The sequence below is a fragment of the Dermacentor andersoni genome, chromosome 2 (genome assembly GCF_023375885.2).
Source record: "Dermacentor andersoni chromosome 2, qqDerAnde1_hic_scaffold, whole genome shotgun sequence".
NCBI classification, from domain to species: Eukaryota; Metazoa; Arthropoda; class Arachnida; order Ixodida; family Ixodidae; genus Dermacentor; species Dermacentor andersoni.
Window position 1 is genome coordinate 128,264,914 of NC_092815.1, and position 15,329 is coordinate 128,280,242.

At 45.9% G+C, this 15,329-nt stretch overlaps 1 long non-coding RNA gene across 1 annotated transcript in view; it reads left to right on the forward strand.

Annotated features, from left to right (window-relative positions):
• Positions 1-1,568: 1,568 nt before the first annotated feature.
• Positions 1,569-15,329, forward strand: part of LOC129387333 (uncharacterized) — a 36,387-nt gene continuing 22,626 nt past the window's right edge. The window contains exons 1-4 of the long non-coding RNA XR_008614600.1: positions 1,569-1,880; positions 3,834-3,955; positions 4,556-4,732; positions 7,185-7,232. This is a non-coding gene — a long non-coding RNA (uncharacterized lncRNA). The remainder of the gene's footprint in view (positions 1,881-3,833; positions 3,956-4,555; positions 4,733-7,184; positions 7,233-15,329) is intronic.

Here is a 15,329-nt window from a genome sequence, read left to right on the forward strand (position 1 = left end):
GTGTGCGTGAATAAGAGTAGCTGTGTTTCGCATGAATAGGACTTCATAAAACAGTGCTGAGAAATTGAAAAAACTAGTTTGATTAAAGGAAAGTGACAATATGTGAAAAGAGTATGTGCTCGAAGATTTTGCATGGGATGCTGGTAATGTTATAAATTCGTATCGCAATAAAATGGTGTGGTTGAACGCAGTTAGACCACGCTTGTCGAGGGATAGCACGGTTTTGCTTGCTTTGGGCAACGCCTCCTCTATTGTTTTCAATGCCACTGCAATCACTCGCTCCCCAATGGGAGCCGTTGGTGCGCCTTAGTTCAGCGAGTTGCGCGATGCGACGCTACCCAGTTTGTACGACTAGTTTAGCTACGCCTGCATGCGTAACGAGGGCGTCTGAGTTCGCACCGCTGCCGTTCCCGATGAGAAGTGGTAGACGCTTCGTCCCTGCGGCTGTCAGGGGTCAGGCTACACGCGTCGATCAGTCTTGCTCCGACCTCCGCTGTGAGGCGTGACCCAGAGGGTACTCCTAATGCCCCTGCTCCCCCGCACGACCGTAAAGCAGGCGCGAACGCTAGCCGACGGAGAAGAGTATGAACGATAGGAGGCGACGGCAGAAGTGCGCCTGGTGAGTACATATAATCGCTATCGCAGGACAACGCACAGATGCTGCTCAGCGCGGCAGCAGTAAGAGTCCACCTAGTGGACTGTCCATCTCGGCCGTTGCTGATTGGATGCAGCAGTACGAGAGAGGAGGAGAGGAGCGGCCCTAGCCAATCAGCAGTGGCCGAAATGGACAGTCCACTAGGTGGATTCTTACAGAATACCCCCGCAGCAGTCAGTGAATGGACCTTCATGCTGCGTCTCTCACCAACGCGATGTAAGCGTCGAAAGTACAGCGCATACGAAGCTACCATCTCTCGACGCACTTTGTCCGCATCGCAGATCGCATTCAAGATATGGGCGCCCACGCCCGGTACGTAGCAGCCGCAGGTAGTGGAAGGCTAAGTCCCAGTTTGTCCTTGGTTGAGCTTGAAGGTCCGATTTACGGAAGAATGCGTTTTATGGGTTTTTACCTGGAGTAGTACAGCTATCGTTCTGAAAAGGCGCACGGCGCTGTAATATTCTGCATGACAAGCTATGTCTGTGAAAGCTACCGGCACCCCGGACAATGAGGACGACGAGCAGGTTAACACGTTTTCGTCCGCGTTTTGCCGCGTACTGCCGAGGTCTTTAGCAACCGCAGGGCGCGCTGCGTCTGCCAATACCCAACACTACGCAAACATGGCGTGCGAGCCGACAACAAATTCTTGTTTTTATTTAAAGCGAAACGCACCCCACATCGGAGCCCGGAAACGGCTGTATGAACAGGCCATCGGTGCGAACAGTGCAGCCGGACGGACGCTGGCTTCAGTGAGGATACATTACAGAAACAAATGTTTCGGAGCTTTAAGCAAACCCGGAAATGAGAGTGCTGCTTTTGGTTTCAAGGAACATGCGCGCTCCAAGCGGTTGCAACACATCCCAACTTATTTTTTTTTTCTCGTTTTGTGAATATTAAGTAGGGCAAAGCACGGGAAGTGGTTGTCATCGAGCATTCGTCGATTACCTCCGCTCGCCCTTGCCACTCGCTCAGCGATATCCCAAGTCCGATCGCGCTTGGTCATCTGCTTCGGTTGTCGTCACAAGTATGAAGATGGGAAAGATAATACAGAGAAGCTTGATCCGGCGTGCAGCGAACGGAAGAGCGGAAGATGCAGGAAACCAGATCAACCAACCATTAGACGAAGATGGCTAAAGCGAGACATCACATGTGTTGCGCGGCTCTGTGGCGTTCTAACACCGCGAATTTCAGTTCAGCTGTTTTCAAGGTTTCCTAATGACAGCAGGTAAGCGCAAGCATTTCACTCTATTTTCTGAGCAAGTATTCATTTCGCATGAGTGAACCAGTTTTGTGCAATTCTGTGTGCACAGACATACGAGCAGTGTCGCTCGACCTATTCGTCGTGACGGCAGTCCATCAACTGTACGTGAAATACTTGTACCGAAGGGCTTGAGTACGTGTTTGTTGGGCAATACATTTTGTGCACTCTTTGTCGAGACATACAGCTAAGCCTAAAGTAAAGAAAAAAAGGCACAGCCGTGATGTTTCATCAAGTGTCAAGAGCAATGGCGGCGAAAGGATGCACGAGCATAATTGCTTGTTGCGTTTCGATGCATCATTACTCATATATCGTACTTAAAAAGCTCGAAGCTCTCTATTTTATCGGAATTTTGGCATCTAGATGGTACCATACGCTCAGTTACCTTGTTTTAGGCCCAGCTTCGGTGTGTGCAAGTTTTTGAGCACCTGTATTATAGACGAGGCGCAATGTTACCTGTTTCGCAGGCAAAATGCATTTAATGATACGAGTAATACAAGTATAGAGTTTCAATGCTAATTAAGTACGAACTGGTAATCCTGCTTGCGATGAAGAGTGCTATGAAGTTTTTTTAAGAATTGTTGGTTCCTTGCGTTGCTGTTGTTTCAAAATAGTGTCGTAATACTCGCCGTGCTTTTCTGCATGTATGATTATGACACAAAGTATGGCGACAGGCAGATTATATGCGCTTGCAAGCGCTATAGAAATATGCTTCCTCATTCGGCATGTAGTACAAATATTGACAGCAATTATACGCTACTTCCTGTTCATGGATTTGCGTGTAGACGGTTTCAAATTCTGCGTGTCCTTACTTCTCATACTCTAAATGAAATACATGTATTGTACTCTACTTTCTTTCTGTAAGGCACGAAATGTGTTACCTTTATAACATACGTGATAGTCGAAGTTCCCTGTGACCAGCCCGTAATGGGTAATTATCGCATTGGTTTGGATCTTCTGGAATGAAAGTTTGCTCATTATGTACAAATTTCACTTGTGAATGAAAATTTATTCTGCAGAGAGACACTGTTGCGCTGCGTAGAGGTAATTCTTTTTCCAGTACGAAGTGTGCGAAAAAAAAAAGAAACGTTCAACTTTCACTTGCGTTGAGTTTTGGCTGATTGAGCAATCGGCGAGATTTAGTTGATCCCCTTCAAAACACGCGAGCAAAATTAACGATTCATGGTGCTAGGAAGTTATTTTCTTTTTACTACCCCTCACTATATCTGTGGACTAGTTAAACTGTAGCCCCAATTTTAGCCCCAATTTAGAAATTTCAATGCGACGACTTTTAAGAAATAGATAGTTAACATATATATACGAGAAGGGGGTTAACCGAGGGGCCCGATTTTTATTAGTCATATCATAAGAAGCCAAAAAACACTGACACCAAGGCCACCATAGGGGAAATTACTTGTGCTTAATAAAGGAAATAAAGAAACGATAAATTAATGGAAATTAAAGTTCATGAAAAGTGGATATATATATATATATATATATATATATAGGTAGTTAACGGCGGCTTGCTACACAAATATTTTTCATTATAGTTGCTTGGCACTCGTATGTAGGAGCGCTGTCCCAGTGCTTTAAAAAATGAATAGAAGCCAGTGGGGCAAGTTTCGTTAATGGTAATAAAGAGTCGCCATGGCACTGGTAGCCAAAGGAAAATTCAAGAACTTTTGCATAAGTGGCTTTATCTTTATATAACCTAACAATAAAGTGAAGTGACGCAACTATATGTAAAGATAAAATGTGGTATTGGCTATTTTCTTTTTCGACATCCTGTATCTTCATTTTGTCGCCTAATTTGTCGCGCCAACGGGCGGCGGCTTCGCTCTTATGGCTTCTGCTGCCATTTTGTTCGTCTGCTCCTGCCGCTTTCCATGCAGGTACACGTTTTTTTCATGTGCTCTGCAGTTCAAAACTTTCTGCGATTTCGAATGTTCCGGCAGTGCCGGAAAAACTGAGGAAAGGATACAAGGCTTGCAGCGCGGCTATGTGATAAGGGAGAACTTTTTCCGTTTCCCAGCGGACGAGAGGTAAGAACACTTTTTTCGGCAGCCGTTATGAAGAAACAAGCGCTGTGCTTATCAAAACGGCTATACGACGAAACGAAAGATCTTCCGAGCTTGTTTTCAAGCGAATATGTTTCTTGGTTTAGCGTGGCGTACTATTTTACGGTGTTGGAAGAAACTGAAGTCACTTGGTCCGATTGATGTTAGCTGACGCGCAGACGGAAATTTCGCTTCGGTGTGCGTTAGCGATTCCTCTTGGTTTTCGCCACGAGTGGAAAACTTATAATTTATATCTGCCGAAGGTATTTGAACGCTTGCTGCGTAAACTGATTACGCTGGAGAGCATTCCGGTGACCGTTTTTTTTTTTGTATTTATTACATACCCACCTTTGGATGGTCATGAACACGGCATAATTTAGAAAAAAATTGTTACGCAGCAATCGCCGTTTGCGTTTCCAATTACAAGAAGTTTGAGTTATCTATATATGTGACGAGCTTCGCTTTACTTTTGAACCTGTGCCTAGAAGGGCAGAATATTTTAGACGTTTCTTCGTACTCTCACCTTTGCTTTCGCTTTGAAGTGTTCTGTAATCATGACCGCGCGGTATATTGCCCATTCTTCAGTTGTGACATATCACGAAATGACGCTAAATGGGCAGTCCTGGCAGAGCTGACTAGGGGGCAGATGTATAATGGCGACGGCCTCTGCTCCTACCACTACAAAGGAAGGGACTGCGCTGACCATGTCGTTGTAGGCTGTGCCGACTATTGGAGCGGAAGCGTAGTCACTGATTGATGAAGGTAAGAAAACCAAGTTATTAGTGGTTGCGAATGTCTGCTTCTGTAGTTCCTTATTTTCGTACGAAAGCTGTTCGACAGGGCGCGGCGCAAATGTCATGAGCACGGGGAGCGCTGTCTTTTCCTCGTCGTTTGCTACGGCGCCGTTGATGTTGATCCATAACGATGTTGCTCCATAAGTATTTTCACAAACAACGCTTAAATTTGTTAATTTTCGCTTTTCCTTCCTGTTTGGCTGTTGGCTTGGCTTTCACCCTTAGTAAATTGCTTAATTTCTCAACTCCATACGACGCTTGTTTCCAGTTGCCAATTTTCCACGAAACGCGCTGTACAATTAGGGAAAAACCACACGACGTAATGGGTGACAGTCATATTGCTTATGGTTTGAACGGTTATCGCAGGGTTGGATGATGGTCGCTGTTTCGCATCGTTTTATTTTCCACCTTATCTAACCCATATCGCGGGTACACGCATGGCTCTGAGGATTTGCCAGCATCTCGGCGAGCCGTCACTAGAATAAATAATGAAGCAAAAGGAAAATTTAAACGCAACTGGCCATTTCTCCTGCCGCAACTCGTTCCACGAGCATACCGACCGACTGACTACGAACCGAATTGCTTTCTAGTTCCTGGATCAGTCTAAACAAATACGGTTGAACTAATGAAGCAACAGTGATGCGCGTGATCGTTGAATAGATGGTGACACCTGAACGCGTCTCAAGCTCATCGCGCGGGCACATAATCGATGAAGAAACTGGCCTAGACACCCCAGGTTGCTAACATCTCTTATATACACGCTTAATAAAAAAATAATAAATACGTTGCAAGGCGCACTGCATTTAAATGTTTACTTATAAAACCAACGAGCACAATGAACTCCCTCCCCATTCCTTCACAATGAAAGGTGTATGCATTGATCTCCGCAAGCTGGGCCGAAAATTACACCTGTATCACGAATTGGCTCAAATGGTGCAGGAAGTAAAAATCGCTCGTAGCTTTTGTGATTCGCGTCATAACTAGGTTCATTAACAAAATTAGCGCTTCAAGAGGACTAGCCGTTTCATTCAGTAACAATTGTACTTTTCATGTAGCAAAGTTTATTTGGAGGCAGAGCTCTTCGAGACTTTCGTAGGATTCTTTTGTTACTTCTCTCAGAAACCAAACACCGCTTGTGAGGTCAGTAATCCAAACATGACTGATTCTATACAAAGCACTAAGAAAAATAAGCGAATGGCGTAGGTGACACGAAACGACATAATATCATTGCATCCAATTTGCCCGACCTATGTGACGCATTGCTTCAGAGAACTTGTGAATAAGCGTCGTGTTGGCTAGCAAGCGTGCACTGTTCGCTCTATTTTGTTAGGCCCACACGAGCGAGACATTACGAGGAAGGTGCAACGATAGTATAGGCTCTTCGCATAATTACGCAAACGCCACTCGTTCCAGCACCCACGCGCCAGATATTTCAAGGGCTGCAAAAGCGACAGAGCATGGCCGAGCCGAGCAGCGCCATTGCCATCGCGTAGGCGGAATCGCACGCAGCGCGCCAGGCAGGGGAACCGGAGGCTGTGGCAGGCACGGCGCATTGTCCTCGGTCGGAACGGCGCATGTTAGGGGAACCCCGCCACCGTCTTCCATTTATTATTGTCGCAAGAGTTCGCTCCCGCCCACAATGCAGCAACAGCTAATAGAGATAGCGGTCTGGCCTCAAAAGAAACACACATGCGCAGGTACCGTGGCGGCGCCAATGTAATACTTCCAGGAAGCGACAAGGAGGCGCCTATATCACCAAAAAGCACCTCATGCGACCATATGGGAGACTGGAATAAGAATAAGAGGCTATACATTTGTAATGAGAAACTAGGAAACCCATCTTCCTGACCTCTTCCTCCACTCTTGCTAATGAAGTCGTCTTCTCTACTTTCGTAATTACCTGAAGTAGGCATTAGGCACTCTCGCCCGAAACGAAAAACTTCCAAGTGTTGTTTCGCTGGGAGAAAAGGGACGTCTTCGCCTTTTATTTCACTACCAAAGCGACCACCATTGTGGAACTCTTTCCGATTCTTGTGGAATAGGTTGTGCGATGGCTGCATGGCAGAACATAATCTAACGTCGCTATGCCGCACAGGCGATGATATATTTTCCAGGATGCGCCGTTCTTCGTCCGTCATTTTTTCTTACTTTCCTGCTTCTTCCGAGAAGTCACAAAACTGCAGGAATTGAGTTGGCTAAACAATGGGGATCAAGATAATGAATAGTTGCTTCATGTGAATCAATCTCTCCAACGATAGTTGTGCCTGTTAGCAGCGTTCGTATATATATGCGGAACAGGACGCCGACCTACAACAACTCATCAAAATTTCCTGCCATGGATTTATACCTTTGCTCCATGGTGGTAATATGTTGTTTGTTGTTTTTGCCATATAGTTTGCCGCTTATGTTCTTTTTTTCAGCGAAGTTACGAGACCCAAGCAGCATCCACCTGAAGAAGGGCCAAGAGGGTGAGTCATACGACGTCTTGCTCATACATTTTTCTTGTTATTTGTTTCTCTTCAGTACACTGATGGGGGGGGGGGGGGGGGGGTGGGAGGTAAAGAGGGAGCTTAACGTTCAGCATTTAAGGATGAGTTCCGGGGAGGTATCTTTTGTGTGCGCTATGCCAATTCGAGATCATATAGCGACCACCTGCGTTGTTTAACAAAGTTGTGCTGTTGAGCTTCGAGTCGAATAGATCTCACACACCCACAAAAAGAATCATCTATGCGATGGATTTTTTGTCAGGGATACTTGGAGAGTGACGCAGACGGGTGCACCACGAGCTCGTTTATGATAGCAGCAACCATTATCGAGCGTTTGACAAAAGCTATGGAGTATACAGGCAAGGTTTTACCCTTATGCTTGATATGAACGCATACAATAGGAAGCCCGTGGTTGTTCGTAGACTAATCAGAATTTCATCGATGGATATTAACAATGGCAATAATGAATCATACTCTTCCATGTCTCCCAATTGCTACCTCACAATACAACCACGGGCATGTAGTGATGTTGTAGAACATATTGTATTAACCGGTCACATTTGTAATAGAAAGCGACATATTAGCGCCAGAAACTAACCACGAAAGTCTGTTTTATTAAAAAAAAAAACAAGTGCACTCGAGCTCTCAAGCAATTGTCAATTACTTTCACCGCCATCTTGTCTTCTACGCGTGCGTGTAGGGAAAGTAATTATTTCCGTGCGTGGAAAGGTTTGCTAACGTAGCCCGTTTCGTTGATGCCCTACATCGATAACTATTGGCTGTTTTTATTGTATTTTCTGGTAACTTACCGCCTACGATGTCCATTGCGCAGTATACCTACGTTCAGGTCATTGCGGCCTCGTTCAGTTCCAAAAAAGTGACTTCGGCATCGATTCCTTCGACTTTCTCCGTCATATAGTTGACTAGCATGGTGTCAAACCCTTTTCCTGAATGCAAGTCATCAAAGGATTTTCGCGTCCGTCAACCACTGAGTGGTAACCTGTATTTTTTGCCCTCGTCAATTACTGCTGCGTCGTAATTTCACCCTGCGCTTCCATCTTGTCAGCCACCGTACAATCTCTCCAAGAAGCCACGACGCTATGTGCCATTATTACGGAGACACGCTGTTGAACGCGTTTTCCACTCTGCCCTTGCTACCACTACTGTTTTGCATACTTCGAATCTGACGCGCCGACACCCGTTATGGTCGAAGCCTATGGCGTAGCTGTCGGCCCTGCACGTCAATAGCATGGTTGCGAACAACTTGCATCCTATTCATTTCTTCTCGAATAAGTTTTGTGTGAACATTCAAATAATGTAAACATTAAAAATTTTGTACGCGCGCTTCGTGTACGCTTATGTGTCTGTGTCTGTTTGTTTATAATTCTTTTTGTTTGGAACTTTGTGAATGCAGTTTACATCACAAACAAAGAAGCAGTCGCGGTGACACATGTAGGCACGAACCTCTCATTTTAACCAGTTATTAAAGAGCTCACTCTACAACAAGCTAGACATGACATTTTCCGTGGCCAATCGCTAGTATTGTACTTAGTAATTCGCCACTTACAATTGGCTCGGCGCGGCATTCACGAACTCCTATTCCTTCCGTATTGGTATGGCCGACAGCCCTGCTAGCGACACCTGCGGCTGCGAAGAGACGATCGCGCACCTCCTCTGTGACTGTCCACGTTACAATGTGCAAAGAAAAGTGCTCGTGACCATGCTCGAAAAACTGGACAATCGCCCCTTCACAGAAGAGAAAGTTCTAGGACACTGGTCCAGACGGGTTTCGGCACTCAAGGCCTTAAGGGCTTTGCTCAAGTTCTTAAGGACATGTGAATTGTGCGAACGCCTTTGACTATTGTTGCGCGTAACATTGCGTTACTGTGTGCATTTTTCTTGTTTTTTTTTCTTCTTCTCTCTTCCTTCTTCTTTTATTCCCTTTACCCCTTTCCCCAGCACAGGGTAGCCAGCCGGCATTTACACTGGCTAACCTCCCTGTCTTTCCTTCCCTTTTGTCTCTCTCTCTCGCCACCCACGCCAGAACGTGGAAAGTTGTCAGTTCTTTATTGTCTCCCCCCCCCCCCCCCTAACCGCTCAATTATGGTTCTGCCTCAAGCAGCTCCTCCGATACCCTGCGTGAAATTTGCCACCTTCCCTGTCGGCGTGTTTCAGAATTCACAACTGACACGCGTCATTGGTTCTCCTTTGCCTTCGCACCACGATCAAGGATGGCACTCCGTGGTCGGCCGCAGCGCCAGTTATCGACACGACGCTTCGCGTACCTGAAGGGTTCTTCGATTGGAAACCACCATCTGTTACCTTTCAGTGCTAGACTAGGGGCCAACGAATTATCACTGCCATTTCGCCGACGCCTTCGTCACAACCGCAAAATTACTTAAATAGCCCATTGTTACGGCAAACCTCCCATGCTCTTATCCGCCATGACATTATCATTATCAGTGCACCATTGCAAGTGCCGTACGACGATACTTTCAAATTCACTAAGGTTGCATGTTGGGTTTGTTGTGTACGACATACTGAAGAGTTTAGCCGTAGTGCCCCCGACACAGGACAAAGGACTGACTGACAGACAGACAAAGGACTGACTTTCAACGACTGGCTTATTTGAGGGATCAGAGCACACATATATAGCCTTCACTTCGGGCGTAGTATAACACGTGCTGTTTGAGATGATTGCTTGTTGTTAATGTTGATTATTTCCATACTAGAGCACATGTCGACGACGGGGAATCAGCACAGAAGCGGGCGGCACACTTAAAATAATTAAAGAGAAGTTAAACAATTCAAGACACTAATAATCGCCACATTACGTAGCGCTGCTGCGCGAGAGCACATGTGCGTGCCAGGTTCCTCTTCGCCAAGAACGCCGATATGACGTGGACAAATCTACAGCATTTCATTAACGACCTCGCGAAATATTTGCTGCACATATATTCCAAAATCTACTTTGAATATAAACATTTTTTAAACGTGCGAATAATTGTTTTGCTGCTTAATCGCACATTTACGTGGCATTGACTGTGTGCGAAGAATCGGTTGGTGACATTAGGTGTGTTCAGAGTCGGCTGCATGTGGCTGCGTTATTTTTTTTTTCTTTTTTCATAGCAACGAGAGCACAGTTCGAGGCTTCAGCAGGAAGCTACAAGCTTGCCTCGCGTAGGTGTAAAAAATCCGAAAATGAAGTGCGGGTGCTATACAGGCGTAGATACAATGATATGCTTGGTTTAGTAAGCGGCAGTGCAACCATTGTTCCTTCATTGATTTCCTGGCTGGTGCAACTTCATTGGTGCTTCTGTCTACTATGCCGTCGTTGCTTGGGGCTCTTCGCTATGAGCATAACTAAGTCACTATCACAGCTACGTCTCCGTGCAAGCTGCTGCACGGAGACGTAAGCTGCTTGCCCTTTTTATGTGAAATTTCTCCACTCCACACTTGGATGTAGTCGCCTGTGTACACGCGGTCGAAATACTCTATATATATATATATATATATATATATATATATATATATATATATATATATATATATATATATATATATATATATATATATATATATATATATATATATATATATAGGAGGAAGAACAAGCTGGCATCACATCAAAGTGGCAGAGTCTACTTCAGATCTGTTTATTGAGGAAAGCACCGCAACAGGTTTGTTCGTTCTTGTCCAAACTGTTTACTTGTATTAATGTAGGATAATTGAGAAGAGAGTAACGTTACGCAGTATAAATTGCTGTCGCGTCAGTTTCTCATAATGATACGGTATGAAGCACGCGCGCATGAACGTTTTCGGCTTGTCTTATCTATCTTTTGCTGTTTCTTAATTTAGAAATCCCCCAAAAATGAGATCACTACATATCCGTCAGCAAACACGCACGGGTTCTTGTGCACCCATATACAGAACACCGTAAATAAATAACACCTCGTAAAGTGTGCAACTGCATGCAAAGTGCCGATTGTTATTTGCCCACAGGACAACATGCTCGGCTTCGTGAAGCCGTAGTTCCTTGAGTTTCTTATACGCAAAACAAGTTAATCGTCTCTACGATGAGACGGACCCAACGCTTGCGTTCCCAGTGGAGGAGGGTATGCGTACTGCGGCTATTCTGTAACCAGTGGCACGGCGCTTATTCTGCTGCGCTTCCTTTTTGTGCGGAAAACCCTCGCGTGTGAGAGGGTCAGGGCACTTCCTTTCCCAGAGCTCGCGAGTCACAATACCGAGCAACGATTGCGGAGAGAAGGTAACAACGGGGCGTCTGCATTTCCTCTCGGAATTGTACCACACGGAATGACACGTTGTATAGACCCAGCGCCGAAGGAACGTGCACAGAGACGCCGATGATCGGCCACCGGACTTCAGAAGGGTAGTGTCAACTCCTTAATAACGTTCGTGCCTTGGAGAAGCTGTGTTTGTACACGAGTTTCTGGTCGGAACGGCCCTAGCTGAGCTCACCTCTTTAGCAATACTTTGCATTTATGTATACTCGCAGACAACTTTTTGTCACAATGAAGGGAAAGTGACGGTTACAAAGCGCGCACAAGTGAGAGCGCTTCTGAAGAGAGTGCCGTGTTTTCAACTACGTTAGTTTAAGCTGGGGAAGCAAAAAATATAAACACCTTATTAGCAACTGTTAAATAAGATGAAACACAGCACTGAATGTAAACGTTTACTTATTTTGCGGCTTTTCCCTACCGCGTCTGGGCAAACGCGAAACCGTCCCTCGTGGAAACTGCGTCGATTCAGCGTCTGTCCCTAGCAACCAAAAGCACTGTCAAGCGCTGGCGCACTACTTGGCGCGGTAACACATGTGCAGAAGGCCCACCCCCGTAGCTTTCCCTTCATTGCCACAGAAAGTTGTCCGCGAGTGTAGAAATGCCATGGGATAAGCCTGACTTTGTCTCAGTGCTTCATCGAGCTTTTGGTAAATGGCAGCAGATAATGCGTGGGACAGCACAAGCAGAAGTGAATTTATGCCATCTAAGGAGGCAAATAATGTTGGCAGCTGGAGTCTTTAAGAAAGGAATTTGGGCACTTTAGATCAGAATACAGAATCCTAGCGTGCCATGGGATGTGTAAAGGACCCTCTCACAAGAATTCGCACACTAATTCCGGGCCTCTCACGGCATCTTATTAAAGGCAGCAAAAGTTCACTATGACAGAGACTCTCGGGACTCTGAGAGACTCACAGAGAGTAAAGAAATCACCAACTCGTAAATGATTTGCAAATACACTGCTTCCTTTTTCGTCATATTGATGCCCTGCTGCGCCCTTTTGTTCTTCCTATACTGAGGTCCGCCTCACCTATAGCCGATATCGTATGATAATGATTGAAAACTTGCTCTTCCTGCAAGCAGGTACCTACGAGCACGGGTCTTTTACCAAAGTAGTCCAGTAGGCCTGAGGAAAAGAACCTCGATCATTCACTCGTTTCTTGAAGGCAAATGACGGCCCAGTATTGTAAAGTGCTAGTATAACAGTTAGCCAATGATACCTGTGTTCTAGCATGGCTACAACATTTGCCTGTTGATTCAATCACCCATACCTGCTATTTATTTCGTTCCTTCGTTCATATGCGTACTTTTAAGCTACAAATGGCAATTATTTGAGAGTAGGATTCAACTGTGAATGAATAAGTATGAATCGGGCCCGTTTATTTTAAACAAGCCTCGGATACAGAATTGCTTGCTTAGTAAATTGCGTCTAAGGTGCAGCAGGCGCTGGAGCAAATTTTGATAGAAGCTCTGACGGGAAGTCGCAGGTTGCATTTGGTAACTGCGCATTGTTTGTGTGCTTGCTCGACAGGAGGACAGTACCGTAGTTCAAGCTGCCCGTATACAATGCAACTACCGGAAAATACGTAGTTGCTGAAGGAAAAAAATACATATTCAAAGTTTTGTTTTCATAGTAAAGGCCACCTTCATATGCTTATGTATATGGAACATTAACATATCTGACTACATCGCAATATGGATAGCCGAAGATGTCGTCCCAATGTTTATTCATGTGCAATGAAGGCCTGCCACTTCAAATTTCGATGTTAATCTGTGTGAACGAGCTTCAACTAAGGGTGACTTCCTTATAAGTCACTGCGGCAGCGTAGACTGTGAGAGACGGCAAATGAAAACTTCTCCAGATTATTATTCTGCTGAAGAATTGCCTGTAGCTTTTTTCTGCAAACAGTGTTTCGTATGAGCCCAATATATACAGGGTGTTTCATGTAACTCGTATGAAGCTTTGAAAAAATGCCTACATGCATTACGTGAATACAACTATTGTTTGCTGTCGTCTTGAACAGCGCAACGTATTTTTACTATGAGCTCAGTCGATTATTATCAATAATGAATTAACTAACTTCTAGAGTATTGCTCTAAACGAAAAAAAGAAATTTCAATGGAGAAGTTGTAAAAACTATGGGGAAATTTCCAAATAATTTCTCTCCAACAAGATAGCTGCTGTGTTTTTTTCTAGGCTACAAAAAAAAAAACTAAATAAATGAAAGCAAGAATGCGCGGCATTCGAAACAGTTTTGCAGAAACCACCAACGATGATTGTCAATATAAGCAAATAGAATGACCGACCGACCGACCGACCGACCGACCGACCGACCGACCGACCGACCGACCGACCGACCGACCGACCGAACGACCGACCGACCGACCGACCGACCGAACGACCGACCGACCGACCGACCGACCGACCGACCGACCGACCGACCGACCGACCGACCGACCGACCGACCGACCGACCGACCGACCGACCGACCGACCGAACGACCGACCGAACGACCGAACGACCGAACGAACGACCGAACGACCGAACGAACGACCGAACGAACGACCGAACGAACGACCGAACGAACGAACGAACGACCGAACGAACGAACGAACGACCGAACGAACGAACGACCGAACGACCGAACGACCGAACGAACGAACGACCGAACGACCGAACGAACGAACGAACGAACGACCGAACGACCGAACGACCGAACGACCGAACGAACGAACGAACGACCGAACGAACGAACGAACGACCGAACGAACGAACGAACGAACGAACGAACGAACGAACGAACGAACGAACGAACGAACGAACGAACGAACGAACGAACGAACGAACGAACGAACGAACGAACGAACGAACGAACGAACGAACGAACGAACGAACGAACGAACGAACGAACGAACGAACGAACGAACGAACGAACGAACGAACGAACGAACGAACGAACGAACGAACGAACGAACGAACGAACGAACGAACGAACGAACGAACGAACGAACGAACGAACGAACGAACGAACGAACGAACGAACGAACGAACGAACGAACGAACGAACGAACGAACGAACGAACGAACGAACGAACGAACGAACGAACGAACGAACGAACGAACGAACGAACGAACGAACGAACGAACGAACGAACGAACGAACGAACGAACGAACGAACGAACGAACGAACGAACGAACGAACGAACGAACGAACGAACGAACGAACGAACGAACGAACGAACGAACGAACGAACGAACGAACGAACGAACGAACGAACGAACGAACGAACGAACGAACGAACGAACGAACGAACGAACGAACGAACGAACGAACGAACGAACGAACGAACGAACGAACGAACGAACGAACGAACGAACGAACGAACGAACGAACGAACGAACGAACGAACGAACGAACGAACGAACGAACGAACGAACGAACGAACGAACGAACGAACGAACGAACGAACGAACGAACGAACGAACGAACGAACGAACGAACGAACGAACGAACGAACGAACGAACGAACGAACGAACGAACGAACGAACGAACGAACGAACGAACGAACGAACGAACGAACGAACGAACGAACGAACGAACGAACGAACGAACGAACGAACGAACGAACGAACGAACGAACGAACGAACGAACGAACGAACGAACGAACGAACGAACGAACGAACGAACGAACGAACGAACGAACGAACGAACGAACGAACGAACGAACGAACGAACGAACGAACGAACGAACGAACGAACGAACGAACGAACGA